This window comes from Eurosta solidaginis, chromosome 5 (genome assembly GCF_040869045.1).
Source record: "Eurosta solidaginis isolate ZX-2024a chromosome 5, ASM4086904v1, whole genome shotgun sequence".
Taxonomy (NCBI): domain Eukaryota; kingdom Metazoa; phylum Arthropoda; class Insecta; order Diptera; family Tephritidae; genus Eurosta; species Eurosta solidaginis.
Window position 1 is genome coordinate 79,595,454 of NC_090323.1, and position 16,160 is coordinate 79,611,613.

Here is a 16,160-nt window from a genome sequence, read left to right on the forward strand (position 1 = left end):
AACTCTGTTTACAGACAGTCTTTCGCCGTGAAATCGAGGGCAATGAAACATTACATGTTCTGTGCTTTCCAATTCGGACGGACAACTTGGACAGAAAGGATCCTCCTCTATCCCACGCTTATGTAGATATTCATTCAAGCCACAGTGCCCGCTCAATATCTGTGTGAGATGGTAATTTAGTTCGCTCTGTTTTCGCTCGTACCATTCCGCTATATTCCGGACTAGCATGAAGGTCCAGCGTTCTTTTCTCGAATCTTCCCACCTAACTATTGTTCGTGACTTTGCGCTTTTCTTAGCATCTTCAGATGGTCGGCTGAATCCAATGCCATACAGATCGGCCATTGCACCTGAGAGTATATCTACTGGGATTTTCCTGGATAAAACATGGATCGCGTCGTCGGAACAGCACATGCTATTCGTATAGCAGTAATGCGGTAGGCTGCTAGTATATCTTTTTGGTGGGCCATTTTGGATCTCTGCCATACTGGTGCTGCATATAATATTATAGAGCTGGTTACGTTGGATAATAGCTGACGGGTAGCTTCGCTTGGGCCGCCGATGTTGGGCATTATTCGCGTTAGGGTTCCACTAACTCTAGACACTTTCTCCCCCACCGCCCTGAAGTGCTCCCTAAAAGTTAGTTTTGAGTCAATGATTACTCCTAGATATTTCAAGGAGGGCTTTGAATTTATTTGATAATCTCCTATGGTTAGGACCAACTCATCCACAGTCCGCTTTGAGCTCATCAGAACCACTTCTGTCTTATTGCTAGCCATCTCCAGCCCCATGTTCGTCAAGCATTCCTTTATTCTTCCCACGGCGTCATTACATAATGCTTGGAGCAGACCACGTTTCTTGGCCACTGCTACTACGACAATATCATCTGCATAGCCGACAATTTCCGGGCCTCCGGGAAGGTCGATTTGTAGCACCTCGTCAAACATCGCATTCCAAAGAGTTGGACCTAGAACAGATCCCTGAGGATCACCGCCCGTGATGTTGTGCTTTCTTAGTCCCTCATCCGTATTAAAAGGGAGTACTTTGCCGCTTAGATAGCTACAAATTATTCGGAGCAGGTACGGAACTTGTCTTGAGACACCCAAAGTGCACTCACGCTTCTCACGGCTGCAGCGGGTTAGCGGCTTCCTAGAACTTAAGCCACTTGCTGCTTCTAGATCTGACAGCTGTCAGCTGGAGTCTTAGCCTGGCAAGCGCAGGGCACGAGCACAGAACGTAATCGATCGTTTTCTCCTCCAACCCGCACTTCCTACATCTGCTATCACTGACCAAGCCTAATTTAAAGGCATGTGACGCCAGAAGGCAGTGTCCAGTAAGAATACCCATCATGAGTCTAGTCTACAGTTTAATGATAATGAAAATATAAGAATTAGTGTTTATGAATAACATATTTTAATTAATCTCTTACAACAACCTGATCGGTGGCTACATCGCCATGTAGGTAGTGTGGTGTTCCACCTTGTATAAATGTGCTCAACCGTGCAAATTGACATTAGCAGTAACATTATTTACATAAACATAGCTTGGTATTTATTTATTTATTTAGTGTAGCAACAAATGTTTAGTACAGACACTTATGACTAAATTACAGAAACCAGCTTATATTAAGCTATGGAAAACACTAGCAAAAAGAATTTATATTATTACAGATTAAGTAATTTTTTAGTTTAAGTTGAAAAGCGTATTTTGAGTCGGAGAAATCAATATCCAAAATACTTGAGAAGCATTAATTTCTGATAGGGCTCTGTTAATGGGCGCTTTTGAGTTATAAACAGTTCTACTCAGCCCTATGGAAAAGATTTCAAAGTGGCGGAGGTTTCTACAGGGAGTATTTAAGCATAGTCTTTCAAGAAACAACGCGCAGTCAATTTTGCCCGTGAAAAGATCGAAAATGAACAACGAGTCAAAAAGAATTCTGCGATTGTTTAGGGATAGTAAGGATATTAGTTGACATCGAGACTCATAGGACGGGATCGGTACAGAGAATCGCAATGAAATATACGCGAAGCGCATAAAGATTTTTTGAACCCGCTCCAGGCGGTTAATGTGAACTGCGTGGTAAGGCCGCCAAATGAAAGCCGCATACTCAAGTTTGGACCGCACAAAGGACGTATATAAAACTTTGTGCAGGTCTCAATATTGCATACATTGGTCCAGTTCGGTTTGCACCAGCCACTTGTACAAACACTTTTGAATGCATAGGTTTCATATAGATTGGATGTCCAGCAGTGCTCCGGTTGTGCCAATATGTAATGGGCTGCTCCGTCTCTTGGTACGGCTGTATAGGTATGGGCGGGTGCAATGTATTACTAGTCTGCTCAAGATCGTATGGTACATAGATGGCTCGAAGACGCAAGAGGGTATTGGAGCCAGAGTTTTTGGGACCCAGAGCCAAAATATCAGTACAGTAGCTAAGCTGAACCTTCAGCGCTGATACCCCAATGAAACAATTGCCATACTCAGTCAGACAGTCAGGCCCCACTAAAGGCATTTGCGGCGTTCGAAATAAAGTCAGCACTGGTCCTTCAGTGCGTAGAAAATCTGAATAAATTAGGACCACACAACGTAGTACTGTTGCCCAGGGACCTAGGCCACAGGGGAGTAGAGGGTAATGAGCAGGCGGACTCAGTGTTTAATTTGTTGCGTCCCTCCCACAAATTGTAATCCTCCCAGCAGATCCTTGCAGCGGGTCTGCGCCATACTCTCCTTTTCCGGGAAGGTATCGAGCCCAATCCGGGTCCTTCTCCTGACCCCGGTCCTGAGAAATGGGTTTGCTGCTTTTGCCGGAAAAGAATCTTTTTAGGACGGTCATATATATAAGGGCCTGAAATATTTCAATGAACTTCCTAATCACATAAAAAGTAGTAATAACTTCAATACTTTTAAAAAAAGTTTATTGGGGCATTGTAAACCCCTTCCAATAAGATAAAGTTTTTCTCCTTTTATTTTCTACATGATATATCCGATACTGGAGCGCGAAAAGGGAATGGTAATATTGGAAGCAGCAAAATACAATGCATCCGGCCCTAAGGAAAAGAAAACCGGTCGCCACCTGTAACTCCAGACAGTTCCAACAACTAATTTCGCTGGAATTCGGTATTTTCAGCCAATATTTACTGTTGCTGATCGGAATAACTCGCATTCCGACAGCATTAATATAACAATAAAATTATATAATGTGTAACGAAAATAACCAAAATAAGGCCAAACAAAAGTTGGAGCAGGGGGATTGGAAACACGTCCTTTTCAACCTCCCATTATATGTTGAGCTGTGCTGATCGGAATCTTCATGCATTCCGACAGCGTCTTTACTACACAAATTGAGAGGATACACGTTATTTTCAATTTCCAACATCCAAAGACATGTTTAGCTGTGTTGATCGGAGACTAATACATTCCGACAGCTTAAAATACAAATATAATTGAAAAATATAAGTTCCAAATTTTGTAGCCTTAAGCTGGAAGCACTGGAGGATTGGAAACGCATCCTTTCCAACCTTCCTTAAATGAGTGGCTCCCAGACTAGTCCGTTTGTCACGCTAGTAAATATGCTGATCGGAATCACATGGCATTCCAATAGCATATTCAATAGAAATAAGTGATTATAACAATGAATTGTACTTAGTAGTTTAAGTTTTAGGCCTAAACAGCCGTAATAATAAATAAATTAAATTAAAAAAATAAATACTCTTGTCAGTGTTTCACGTGCAAGGGATGGTTGCATCGGACAGGTTGCTCTGGGCTAGATCCCAAAATCCAGCGTCCTCGCAACTTTTATAAATCTTTTGCGGCTCTTTTTGTTCACGCCCTCATTACATTATGAGGAAATACGGCACCTGAGAACACAGCCGTATGAAGCTTAAAAACACAAGCATGTCTTCAGTGAACTCCACAAACAGGCGTCGGACCTCTATGCCGGTGATTCCTGTACTCAAAGAACAAAACTAGCAGAGGAGGAACGCTCTCTCCCTAGGGAAACGCGAGTAGTCACTCTAGCTCAACTTCGATCTGGATACCGTAACAGGTTAAACTCTTACCTATCCAGAATCAACTCCGACATACAAAACATTGTCCTGCTTGTAATGTGTCCCGACATGACACCAACCATCTCTTTAACTGTATTGTGGAACCAACGCCTCTAACACTCCTTTCATTATGGTCCACCCCTGTTGAAACAGAAAGTTTCCTTGGACTCCCGTTAGAGGACATTGATGAAAATTTGTGATCGGTCGCACCTATTGGATGGGACGAAGCACTGCTACAACAACAACAGCACGCGGACAACCGAGAAAGAGAGGCAGCAACTGCATGACCGATCGGGCCCGAGCCGTTCCTACCAGTTGGCTCATAGGGCATTTATTAGTAGAAGGGAGGGAAAAGAGAGAAGAACACTGGCGCAATATGCCAGGCCTGAGTCAGGCTAAAATGTAGCATTCTCCATGGAATGCTTGATATATAACTTTCCACGTTTTGAAACAGTGATGAAAAGAGCAAAATTTACTAAAGTTTTAACTGGCTGTGGGTAATGAGGTGATGATGTCCTCTCTTAACGCAATGTAATGACAACTGCCACGCAGGCATAATAACAAAAATCTTGTAAATCTACTGATAATAATTAATTAATTCCTCCCCGTCTATGCAGTTCTATGCATACATACATATCGTTTCCCCGGTTCAATAATGACGCAAATGTCAATTTTAAAGTTTCGAGATAACGCGCACAAAAGCTTTAAAAGTACTAATTTTTGCTTTGTATAAATTTTATAATTGTATTACAAATAGTTTCCGCGCATTCGCACATTTTTCTAGTTGATGCAAATATTGAAACTTGCTTCACCAAAACTTAATATTTTAGAATTTCGTCATTATTGAACCGGGGAAGCGATATGTATTTTGCTCTCCAAACGCTAATTAAAAAAATAAATTGGTATTTACATGAACTTCGAACTCTTTCGTATTTGCATTCTTCAGTTGATTATCAACAAAAGCATGACAAATTATCACTAACAAATTCATACATGTTGTTTATATATTTAATATGGTAGACAATTTACTTACCCTTTCTGGTGCGATGATTCCTGGACAATCGGGCCTGACTAGATGCGATTTTTTTGCCTTAAGAGAGCGTGCTAAACGCGAACCATATCATGTTATGGTACACCATTGGTGATGCAAACAATCAAAGAAATTTCTGCTTCTAATGCTTCTAGGATAGCAGCAGCAGCTCCCGGTCGTCACATAAATAACCGTTGCATGCGGATCAGTTGCCTTTTTTGCTCCGGCTACCTATTCAATTTTAATTCACATTACATTATCTACTATTGCAATTTTTAATCAATACAAATCAATATAAATTACTGAAGCAAATACTGAAAAACCAAGATGCGCAGTTCCACATCCAACCGGTTTGGTACCGTATGCCAAAGCATGTTGGTTGTGTAAAGTACCTTGTTTAGCGGTAAGTCCTTGGCAATTGGCACGTAAATCTGCATTTAATTGTAGGTTTCCTCTCGTTTTGGCATATTCTGAGCTGAATCGCACCCCGGTGGAGATGCTATCTATTAGAATAATATAACATTTTTTTTATTATTTAAAAATGCACATACGTATGAATGAAAGGCAGAAAGTAAATAATGTTGTTGTTGTAGCGATAAGGACACTCCCCGTTATCGACTTTGTTGGTCCTTTGCCGGATGCAGATCGCGTACATTCCGGGAACCATTAAGGTACTAGCCCGACCATCTCGGGAGCGATTTAGTATGACATGAAACCTTCTAGGCCATCCCGTCGATTCTATACAACTTAATATGGTAACGATTTAAAAGACGGTGCACCACCTAATTTTCATCAAAAATTATCAAACGTGGTATAAAAACTCGATTTTTAAAGGGTTTTATTTAATATATCTGTTTATTTTAATTTTTGCTCAGCTTATCCAATTTTTCGAGATTGTTCTTCGTTGGTTTAAACTTACCTAGTGACGCCCTTCATATATAGAAGTTAGTCGCGGTTCTGTATAAATATATTTTAGTACATCTTCTCTATGAATGCAGGTGCGCATTCTTGTTAATATCAGCAGGGTTGCATTTGCCGGGCTGTACTTTACAACTCGGCCAAATCTGACAAAGGATCGACTTCGATCCCCAACGGATCACATTCTGGTTCGTCAGCAGACTCTGCCGGTGGTTGCAGCCATTTTCGAATTCGATGTGCTTCAACTATCCCATCGTATGGGAGTTGAGTCAGTTGGCAGTTACTTATATCTCTAATTACATATCTATCATTTCCCAGTGCTTTGTGAATTACATATGGATCTTTATATCGTGGCATCAGTTTTTTGTTAACTCCACCGGTTGTATCGACATTTCTTATGATAACGTATTCACCTACACTATAAGCCTTAGTCGTGTGGTGAGTTTTGGAAGATCGCTTGCTATCGTACTTTTGTTTCGCTGTAATAAACTCGGAACTCTCCTTGCGTATTTTCTCCACATCCCGTTCCTCATCGTGACATACTTTGTCTTCAAATAACTCAGTGAACTCGTCCACTATGACACCTCTTTGTTCGACACCAAACAAAAGTCTGCTTGGTGAGTCACGACAAGTACTATGTTTAGAATTGTTAATGGCGTATTCTACCTCAAGTAATTTTCTAGCCCAGTAATCATGGTTCACTTCATCCGTCATCTTTCCTAACATGGTTTTCAACACCCTATTTACCCTCTCAACTTGGCCGTTGGCTTGCGGAGATGCAACGGCAATCTTTGTGTTGCATATATTATTCTTCATGAGAAAGGAACCAAACTCCAAGGAAATGAAGCATGTTCCCCTATCACTTATGATCCACCTTGGTCGACTATAATAGTTAAAATATTTTTTATTTATTTATCGCTTGCATAACCTCTCGTCTGCTGGTGGAGTTAGTCGGATAAAGTTGGACAAATTTCGTAAAGGTGTCAATAACTGCAAGAATATGTTTTCCCTTTGACTGAAGGGATAGTAGGGGTCCAAAGTGGTCAATATGGATAGTGTCGAATGGGAGCGGAGTTTTAGGAATGGGGTACAAAGTCCTCTCCCTGGCATGAGAGGGGTTCGCATACATAATACACTTCAGACAGTTCGCAATAAACTTTTCCACTTTCGTCTTCATATTTGGGAACCAGTAATAGAGGCACAGCTTATTCATCGTTTTGTCTACTGGCAGGTGACCTAACTTCTCATGAATCGCACGTATAACGTTCTGTTGCATCTCGCTGGGTACATAAAGGGCCTTTTTGTCATTTAATTTCGTCTTGTACACAACTCCGTCTACCAACTCGTACTCACTTAAATCTTCTTTCTCCAATCGACTTCGTATTACCTTGATGTTCTCATCCCGCTCCTGAGAAACCTGCAGTTGGAAATCTACATCACTTGTATTTATAATTACAGCAATCTCGCTTCTGCTCAATGCATCCACATGGCCCATGGAGGCCCCTTTCCTATGCCGTATACTATAGTTATAGTTTTGAAGTTCAAGGGCCCACCTAGCTATTCAAAAGTTAAGTTGCCTTCTCTCTAGTGTCATTGTCAAGGAATTTCAATCTGTTATTATAGTAAACGGTATACCCTCCAAGTAGGGTCTGAACCTCCTAAGGGCGTATATTATCGAGAGGGTTTCAAGTTCAAAACTGTGGTATTTGGATTCAGCACCCGAAGCGGTTTTGGAAAAATAAGATATGGGGTGGAATTTGTTGTCCTCTTGTCTCTGCAGAAGAACGGCTCCGAACCCGATGCTAATTGCATCGAAGTGGAGTTCAGTTACCCGTTTCGGATTATATATAGCCAGGACTGGGCTCTTCACAAGCCTGGACTTAAGTTCGTAAAAGGCCTCAGTGCATTTGTCGTCAAAATCAAAATTCGAATTCCTCCTAAGCAGATTCTGCAAGGGTTTAGCGATCTGAAAGAAAGACGGCACAAACCGTCGGAAGTACGAAAACAGGTCAAGGCACGATTGAAGTTGTTTTGGGTTGGTTGGTATCGAAAAATTCTGTATACTTTTTATGTGGGAGTTATTCGGAAAGATTCCAGATCGGGTCACCGTATACCCTAAACAGTCGATTTCGCCATAACAGAACTTACATTTTTCCAAGTAAAGCTTCAAGCTTCGAAGGGAAAGTCGTTTTAATACTAGCTGCAGTAAATTTTTATGTTGGTCGAAATTTTCAGTGGCGACAACAATGTCATCCATGTAAATAATGATTTTCCTATCGTCAATCAGAGATATTCGTATTGACCGTTAGGAGTTACAAACGCTGTGAATTTGATCGACTCCGGAGCCATTTGCACTTGGTGGAACCCACTCTTCATATCAAGCAGCGAGAGAAACTTCTTATCTTCTAGATATTCGATACAGTCTTCAATCAGAGGTAAGGGATAATTGTCTCTGGTGGTTATCTTATTTAATGCCCGATAATCTACGCACATTCGTGTTTGACCACTTTTCTTTTTCACCGATACAATAGCGGATGCATATGGAGAATCGCTGGGCCGTATTACCCTCTCTTGTCTAAGTTCCTCGATAATTGTCTGTATTTGTGCACGCTCAGCATACGAAAGTCTGCGGGGAGTGCAATGGAAAAGAACGTCGTTAGTTAAGTATATCTCATTTCATACTTATATGGTTCGGGCTTTATGTCAGGGTTAAGGTAAGCTAAATTAACAAGTCGACTTAACTCATCGCGTTGTATACTAGACAGTTTTGGATTTATGTCGATGTGAACTGCGTTACAAGAAACGTCGATACTGAATACGTCAGGAACGTCAACATCACTAGAATTTTCAAAATACCGAGATTCATCACATTTGTGTTCAAGTTTTCTAATAAGTCTAATTGGCTTTACAACGGCAACGTCTGCTTTAGATCCACTTACAATTTGCCTTAACATAGTATTGTCTTTCCTTAACATAGTATTGTCTTTGTTTCTTAACTCTAACAATTTCTCCTTAGAATATTTCCTAACAATACTTTTCAAATAAATATTAAATATTTGGAGAAATCCACGTCCCAAAATAAGTGGTATATTCGTGCTATTATTTGATAATATATTCAATTCAATTTCATGTATTTTATTTTTAAATTCAATCTCACATTTAATTTTATTGAAAATTAATAAATTTTTCCCTCCAATCCCTTTGTATTGGGTGATTGATCCATTGGTTTGGTCAGCTACCAATTCTTTTGGGACCAGTGACGCCTTCACAAAGCTAACCGGGCTGCCGGTGTCAAAAAGAGAAAATGTATTACTAACTAATGTTTTCCTGTCTAACTTAAATGCTAAACTTACGTAATTAAATGCTCCTAAAGCGCCATCATATTCGGCATCATCAGAAACGAAAGCCACATCCTCCCGAGGTTTAAGCACTTTCGCTGGATTTGGACATGACCGATGGTCGTGCCCCATTCGCCAACACCGAAAGCATGATCCATCTGGGCGCAGCGGGTATGGACAACTGGGCTTCATGTGCCCGGTACGCGAACAGTTAAAGCATAGGATTTGTTCGTTTCTTGATGTGCCACCAGTAGACTTCTGATTTGTTGTCGGCTGTTTTGCGGCTGATGACAGTCTCGGGTTCGCTCCCATTACGTTATTTATAAGGAATTTGTTTTGATGTCTTGCAATCAAACTCTTCATTTCGTCTAGCGTACGTGCCGTTAACAAAATATGAACGTTCGGGACCGAAGTACCAACACCATCGATTATAAAATCGATTACTTCAGTTTCCGTAATGTTTGCACGCTTTGCGAGTGCCTGCATGTTCAAGATATAGCAGTGTAAGGACTCTTCTCTCTTTTTCCATCGCCTTTGGGCAAGCATTTTGTAAACCTCCTGCCTTGATACTGCTATATCAAACTCAGCCACTAATGCCTTCCGCAATGCAGCATAATTGAGCGCCGTGGTAGTTGTAAGGAACACCTTTGCCGTTCCGGTTAACGAGCGCCGAAGAGCGAGCAACCTAAAATTATCATCGGCACCTGTAACGTCTAATATTTCTTCCAGGTCCCGTAGGAACCTTGTCTTGGGTGACTTCAATATGCCACACATATCATGGTGCATCTCTGACTTTAATATCGTACCAGTTTCGTCAAAGTCTTCCAACAATGAATTTCTAGACGGAATGTCTGAGCTGTGCCTTCAACAAATCAACATCCAATCGAATAAATTCGGAAGAGTGTTGGATTTAGCCTTTGTGGATGATGAATCTAAATATTCCATTAGTCGATGCGAACCCATTATTGAACCTGAAGATGCTTACCACCCTTCCCTCAAAATAGTTTACGAAGTTGTAAATTATGCTTGTAACAGCGGAAATAAACGATACGACTCCAGTTATCGCTTCGACTTTGCGAAGGCCAATTTTAAAAAATTAAATCGTGATCTATCTCGAACAGTGTGGCCAATATTTAATGCTGATGTGGAGCAAAGCGTTTCTCACTTTTACAATACCATTTACTGTCTTTTTGAAAAATACGTACCTAAGCGGATTTGTGTACATTCCGATACAAGCCAAGTATGGTTCACTAAAGAGCTGAAAATTTTAAAGAATAAAAAGTCTCGATCTTTCAAGTTGTTCAAAAAGACGGGTTTACATAACCATTACTTACAGTACTCGATTCTACGCTGCAAGTATTTTCAATTGAACAAAAAGTGTTACAAAGCTTATCTTTGTAAAATGAAAAGAAATATAACTTGCAACCCGAAGGCATTTTACGGATTCGTAAACTCTAAACGCAGGGTGAAAGGGTTTCCATCATCCATGAAATTCCAAGATAATATTTCCAGCGATGATCAAGAGATCGCCGACTTCTTTGCGGAATTTTTCAAATCAAATTACTCTATTGAGACCAACGTTCCACCTAATGAATACCCATACCATATTGATTCATGTTATTCAATCAGAGCTCCATTTATATCTTCAGAAGATGTATTATCTTATTTAAAAACTTTAAAAGTATCATATTCATACGGCCCCGACAGGATCCCGACACACTTTCTTAAAAAATGTGCCGCAAACATCTATCAGCCGCTAACAGATTTATTTAATTTATCTTTAATTTATGGCGTTTTCCCAACAATATGGAAGGAATCTTTTCTTATTCCGCTTCATAAAAATGGAAGCAGGTCTTCAATAGAAAACTACCGGGGCATAGCAAAGTTATCCGCTATCCCAAAGTTATTTGAGGCTATTGTTACCCACCACCTAACATTCCCTATTTCCCCCATAATTGCAAGCTCGCAGCATGGGTTCTGTAAGGGCAAATCACCTATCACCAATTTACTAGAATTTACCACCCACGTTTCTAATGGATTTAGAAAAGGCCTTCACACTGATGTAATTTACACCGATTTCAGTAAAGCTTTCGACAAAGTATCACACCCATTACTTATTCATAAGCTCAGTCAACTCGGTTTTCAACCCCGTCTTATATGTTGGATTTCTTCGTATCTTGGTTATCGTACGCAAAAAGTAATCTTTAAAAATACACTTTCTGGGGTCATCAATGTTTCTTCTGGTGTTCCTCAGGGCAGCCATCTTGGTCCGATTCTGTTCTTGTTGTTCATAAACGATATATCTGGTACAATTAAATACTCAAAAGTCTTGATGTACGCAGACGATGTAAAACTTTTCAAATCATGTGCCTCGGTTGAGGAACATTCCTTGCTTCAAATGGATTTAAATCACTTGGTTACCTGGTGCAATGTAAATTATATGCCGCTCAATCTCAAAAAATGTAAATTCATGTGTTTTTCTCGGAGAGTTTCGCCACCAGCTTCATATACAATTAACAACTATAGTCTAGAAACTGTAAATAATTTTATTGACTTGGGAGTCATGATGGATTCCAAACTAAGTTTCAATCTTCATATTAATGCTACAGTGAATAAAGGCAAAGGTGTTTTTGCATTTGTTAAACGGTGGTCAAAAGAATTTAACGACCCTTACATAACTAAAGCACTTTTTACAACATTAGTTAGGCCAATATTAGAATACGGCTCGATAATTTGGAATCCGCGTTATCAAGTCCATGCAGACAGTCTCGAATCAATACAAAAACAATTTTTACTATTTGCCTTAAGAAATTTCCAATGGGACTCTTTAACTAATCTTCCACCTTATACTAATCGATTAAAGCTTATCAATCTTCCAACTCTTGCTAGTCGAAGGGAAATGCTTGGTGTGATATTTATGACAAAACTTTTAAATGGATCAATTTCGAGCCCATTCCTTCTGAATGAAGTGAACTTTTGCGTTCCCTCTCGGACATCGAGACACTTCAAACCTCTTCTGCTGAAACAATGTAGAACGAATTTCGAACAAAATGAACCTTTTCGGCGTTTATGCCAAGATTATAACTCTCACTCAAACACATTTGATAGCTCGGACTCCCTTTTTTCTATAAAAAAGATTGTTCTCACCTCTCTAAATTAATGTATAATACGTTTGCTTCTGTTCTCTTTATGTATTACGCTTGGCTGATGAAATTTCTTCTGTAGCTGAGCAGTCTCAGATCGTGACGCTTGACAAACCGCTGCCCATCAAAGACTCGGCAAAATAAAAAAAAAAAAAAAAAAAAGTTATTATATATATATATAAATCGATCGCGTGAACAGGATTAGCCTGGTTTCATTGGGCCACTTGAGGGCAGCGCGCTGCCACAACGTCCATTAAAAAAAAAAAAAAAAAAAAAAAAAAAAAAAAAAAAAAAAATGGTTAACAGAATACGCTACGTCGTCACCACTAAATTTGGGGAGTGCATGCTCGATTTCACCTAAATCTGGCCGACGCTTGTTTTTAGGTGTAACCTGGCAATCAAGTTCTTCTATTTTCTTCATGAGCGACAATAACTCTATTCGCTTTCTGAGATCTGCAACATCTTCATCTAAGTTGATTATCCTTGGTGTCACTTGCTTAACATTTGGTATTTCTTCAGCATTATTAACAGCATTAATGGCATGGTGTAGGTTAGCGGCAACGGAATAATGGGCGGAACTGTTGGTTGTAGCAACGCTGTGAACGGCAGCAACCGTATGAACGGCAATATTATTGTTAGCAACATTAGTGGCAGCGACATTATTTTCGGCAATATGAGCGTCAGAGCCATTGTGAGCAGCAGTGTTGGCAGCAGTGGCGTCGACGTTAACGGCAGTAGTGTTATGGGCGGCAGAGTTAAAGTTCACGGCATCGGCAATTTCTTCAGAATCGTAAGTTTCTTTCGCATTGGGAGTATCATCTTGCATACTCCATGATTTCTTCCCAGAAATGTCCTCCAGTAATTTGCGCAACTGTTTAGGCGTTGCTGTTGGTGGAAATTCGGCATCTGCATCGGCAAGTGCTTTTTTCAACTCCTGTTTCGAATTCGACATATTTGCGTTTTTTTCTTATTAAGTTGATCATATGGATTTGACCCCACACCTGAGATATAAAAAACTCGATTTTTAAAGGATTTTATTTAATATATCTGTTTATTTTAATTTTTGCTCAGCTTATCCAGTTTTTCCAGATCGTTCTTCGTTGGTTTAAACTTATCTAGTGTTATCTAGAAGTTAGTCGCGGTTTTGTATAAATATATTGTAACGAATTTGCTTGCAAATCCTCTTATTTGCCTTTTTGCTAAGTTCGTATCACTAAACTGTTGAATAAATAACTCCAATATTGAATAATGGAAAAATGGCCTTTATTAAAGTACTCCACAATAACACTTATACTTTGCAATTAGCTGGCTTAATAACCAAACTGATAGCTTAAATGAAACTGACTTTCAAAATAATACTGGTATTGCTCTCTAGATATCGTCTTAATCGAAACTGACTGACAACTCAAATCAAACTGAATTCCAGCGCCTCTACAATTGCCGCCTTTTATACTCTTTGATTTCAACCTTCGCATCTTCTAGGCGCTTCCAGAATCTACTAGTCCAGCAGCTCTCAAACTTCTCAGCTGTAACTACAATTGCACAATTTTATAGTTTTTCTCATTGCATACTTATAGGAGTATCTCAGATATATGCATGTGTTTGTGCATTGACTCTCCGCTGCTCGTATACGTACATGGTACATATGTGTAGACGCAATTATTGTTTCGTTTATGTAGATACATAATGATTGATCTATGGATGTGAATTCACGTCACTGCTTAGCATCGGCTTAGAGACGATAGCATCGCTTAGTGCTGCTAACATTCGTTACACTGCCCTCCTCCTAAGTCTGATCGTCCCGATCAGGCAAATCTCTCGATCTATACGCTGCCAGCCTTTCCAAATGAACCACTCTTCTAATCCGTGGTTTCCCAGTGGTTTGTATGCGATAGATGGTATCACTGATCTTCTTCACAACTTTGTACGGGCCTTCCCAACTGCACCGGATCTTGGAGGGAACACCTTTCCGCCGGTGAGGGTTGTATAACAATACCAAATCTCCCTCCAAGAAACCTTCCGAATTTTTGTTCTCATTGTATCTGCGTTTCATCTTACTACTCATTGGTCTTGATCCTTCCCTCGCACTCTGTTGTTTGGCCAATGAACTTCTTCCCAGAGCTTGCACTTGACGGATTGACTTTGCATCATCATTATCGTCTGGACGTTTCACAACAGTAGTGCGCGCTGGCTTGAAACCACCCTTGCATTCCATTTGAAAAATTCTTTCAGTTATTTTAGTGCGTCCATTAGGTTTTGTCGATGCCGGTCTTTTTCTCGCAGGTACTTTTAATTTCGGTTTATTTGGCACATTCGATCCATCAACCTTTTCTTTTGACTTTCGTGGCCTTTGTCGAGTCTTCTCCACTATTACTCGATTAATACTGAGCCCTTTATCCAACTTGAAGTTAAGTGGTATATCCTGGTTCTCATAACGCATCACCCTTCTCTGCATATGGATCTTGATGTCGTGGTCAACCATGAAGTCCACTCCCAATATGACTTCTTCAACGATCTTCGCCACAACGAATTTGTGCAGAACCGTGACCTTTCCAATCAAGACTTCACATATCACTTCTCCCTGAACTTGGTTATACTCGCCAGTGACCGTACGCAACCTTGCTCCAGGTAACGGTTTTACTCTCCTGTTGACCAAGTCAGATCGGATCAAGGAATGAGATGCGCCCGTATCTACAGTCAGTACACGTTCTTTACCATCCACATTCCCTCTGACGGTAAGACTGCGCGATTTTCTATCAACTTGCGACACAGATATCACAGGACATTCAATAGCCGGGGCAAGTTTTCGTTCTTTACAACTGTCACGCTCTTGCTCATCTCCTCCAGCTTTGCGTTTACGGCCACACACATTGTTGGAACTTTTAGGACCAAGATCGCAATGACGTGCAATGTGACCAGGCTTTCCGCATTTGAAGCATTTGATAACTTTTTCACTCCGCTTTTGCGATCCTTTCAGCGCCTCCAATATTGCGTCTACCCACTCTGGCCTTTCTACTTCCACACGATGAGCTTTGTATGCTGGTTTACTCAATAGTGAGGCCGTTTCCTGAGTCAGTGCATGCGATACCGTTTCAGCAAATGTTAGTTTTGGATTCGCATATGTAGCCCGCTTCGTTTCCACATCTCGTATGCCATTTATGAAACTCTGGATTTTTACCCTTTCAGTGTATTCCACGGGTGCGACCGCATTTGCAAGATGAGCCAATCTTTCAATATCTGAAGCAAACTCCTGCAATGTCTCATTTGCTTTTTGTTTTCTATGCTCGCTTCCATAACGTCGTTCTACAGCAGCCATCAATGCTTCATAATGGTTCCCCTCTCCTTCGGGAATCGTCTGTAGGATTTCCGCTGCTGGCCCCTTCAATGTCACGAACAGTGCAGCAACTTTATCTTCCGCATTCCAGTTGTTCACTGCTGCGGTCTTCTCAAACTGTAGGTTGAAGACCTGGAAAGGAACAGAACCGTCAAAAGATGGAGTTTTTACCTTCGTATTATTCGCTGAAGCAGCCGGCCGATTAAGTTGCAATACCTGTATACGACCTCTCAACGCATCCACCTCTGCCTCGAGTTTTTCTTCAAATTGCATTATTTTCCCGTCTATACGCGCTTCGAGTTTTGATGATATACGCGCCTCTTGCTCTTTCAGTTGTGTTTCCATCTTTGAAGT

At 40.5% G+C, this 16,160-nt stretch overlaps 1 long non-coding RNA gene across 1 annotated transcript in view; it reads right to left on the bottom strand.

Annotated features, from left to right (window-relative positions):
* The window catches only part of LOC137254125 (uncharacterized), a 32,651-nt gene that overhangs the window by 1,596 nt on the left and 14,895 nt on the right, over window positions 1-16,160 (bottom strand). The window contains exons 2-3 of the long non-coding RNA XR_010953985.1: window positions 5,466-5,576; window positions 5,077-5,304 (exon numbers count right to left, since the gene is read on the bottom strand). This is a non-coding gene — a long non-coding RNA (uncharacterized lncRNA). The remainder of the gene's footprint in view (window positions 1-5,076; window positions 5,305-5,465; window positions 5,577-16,160) is intronic.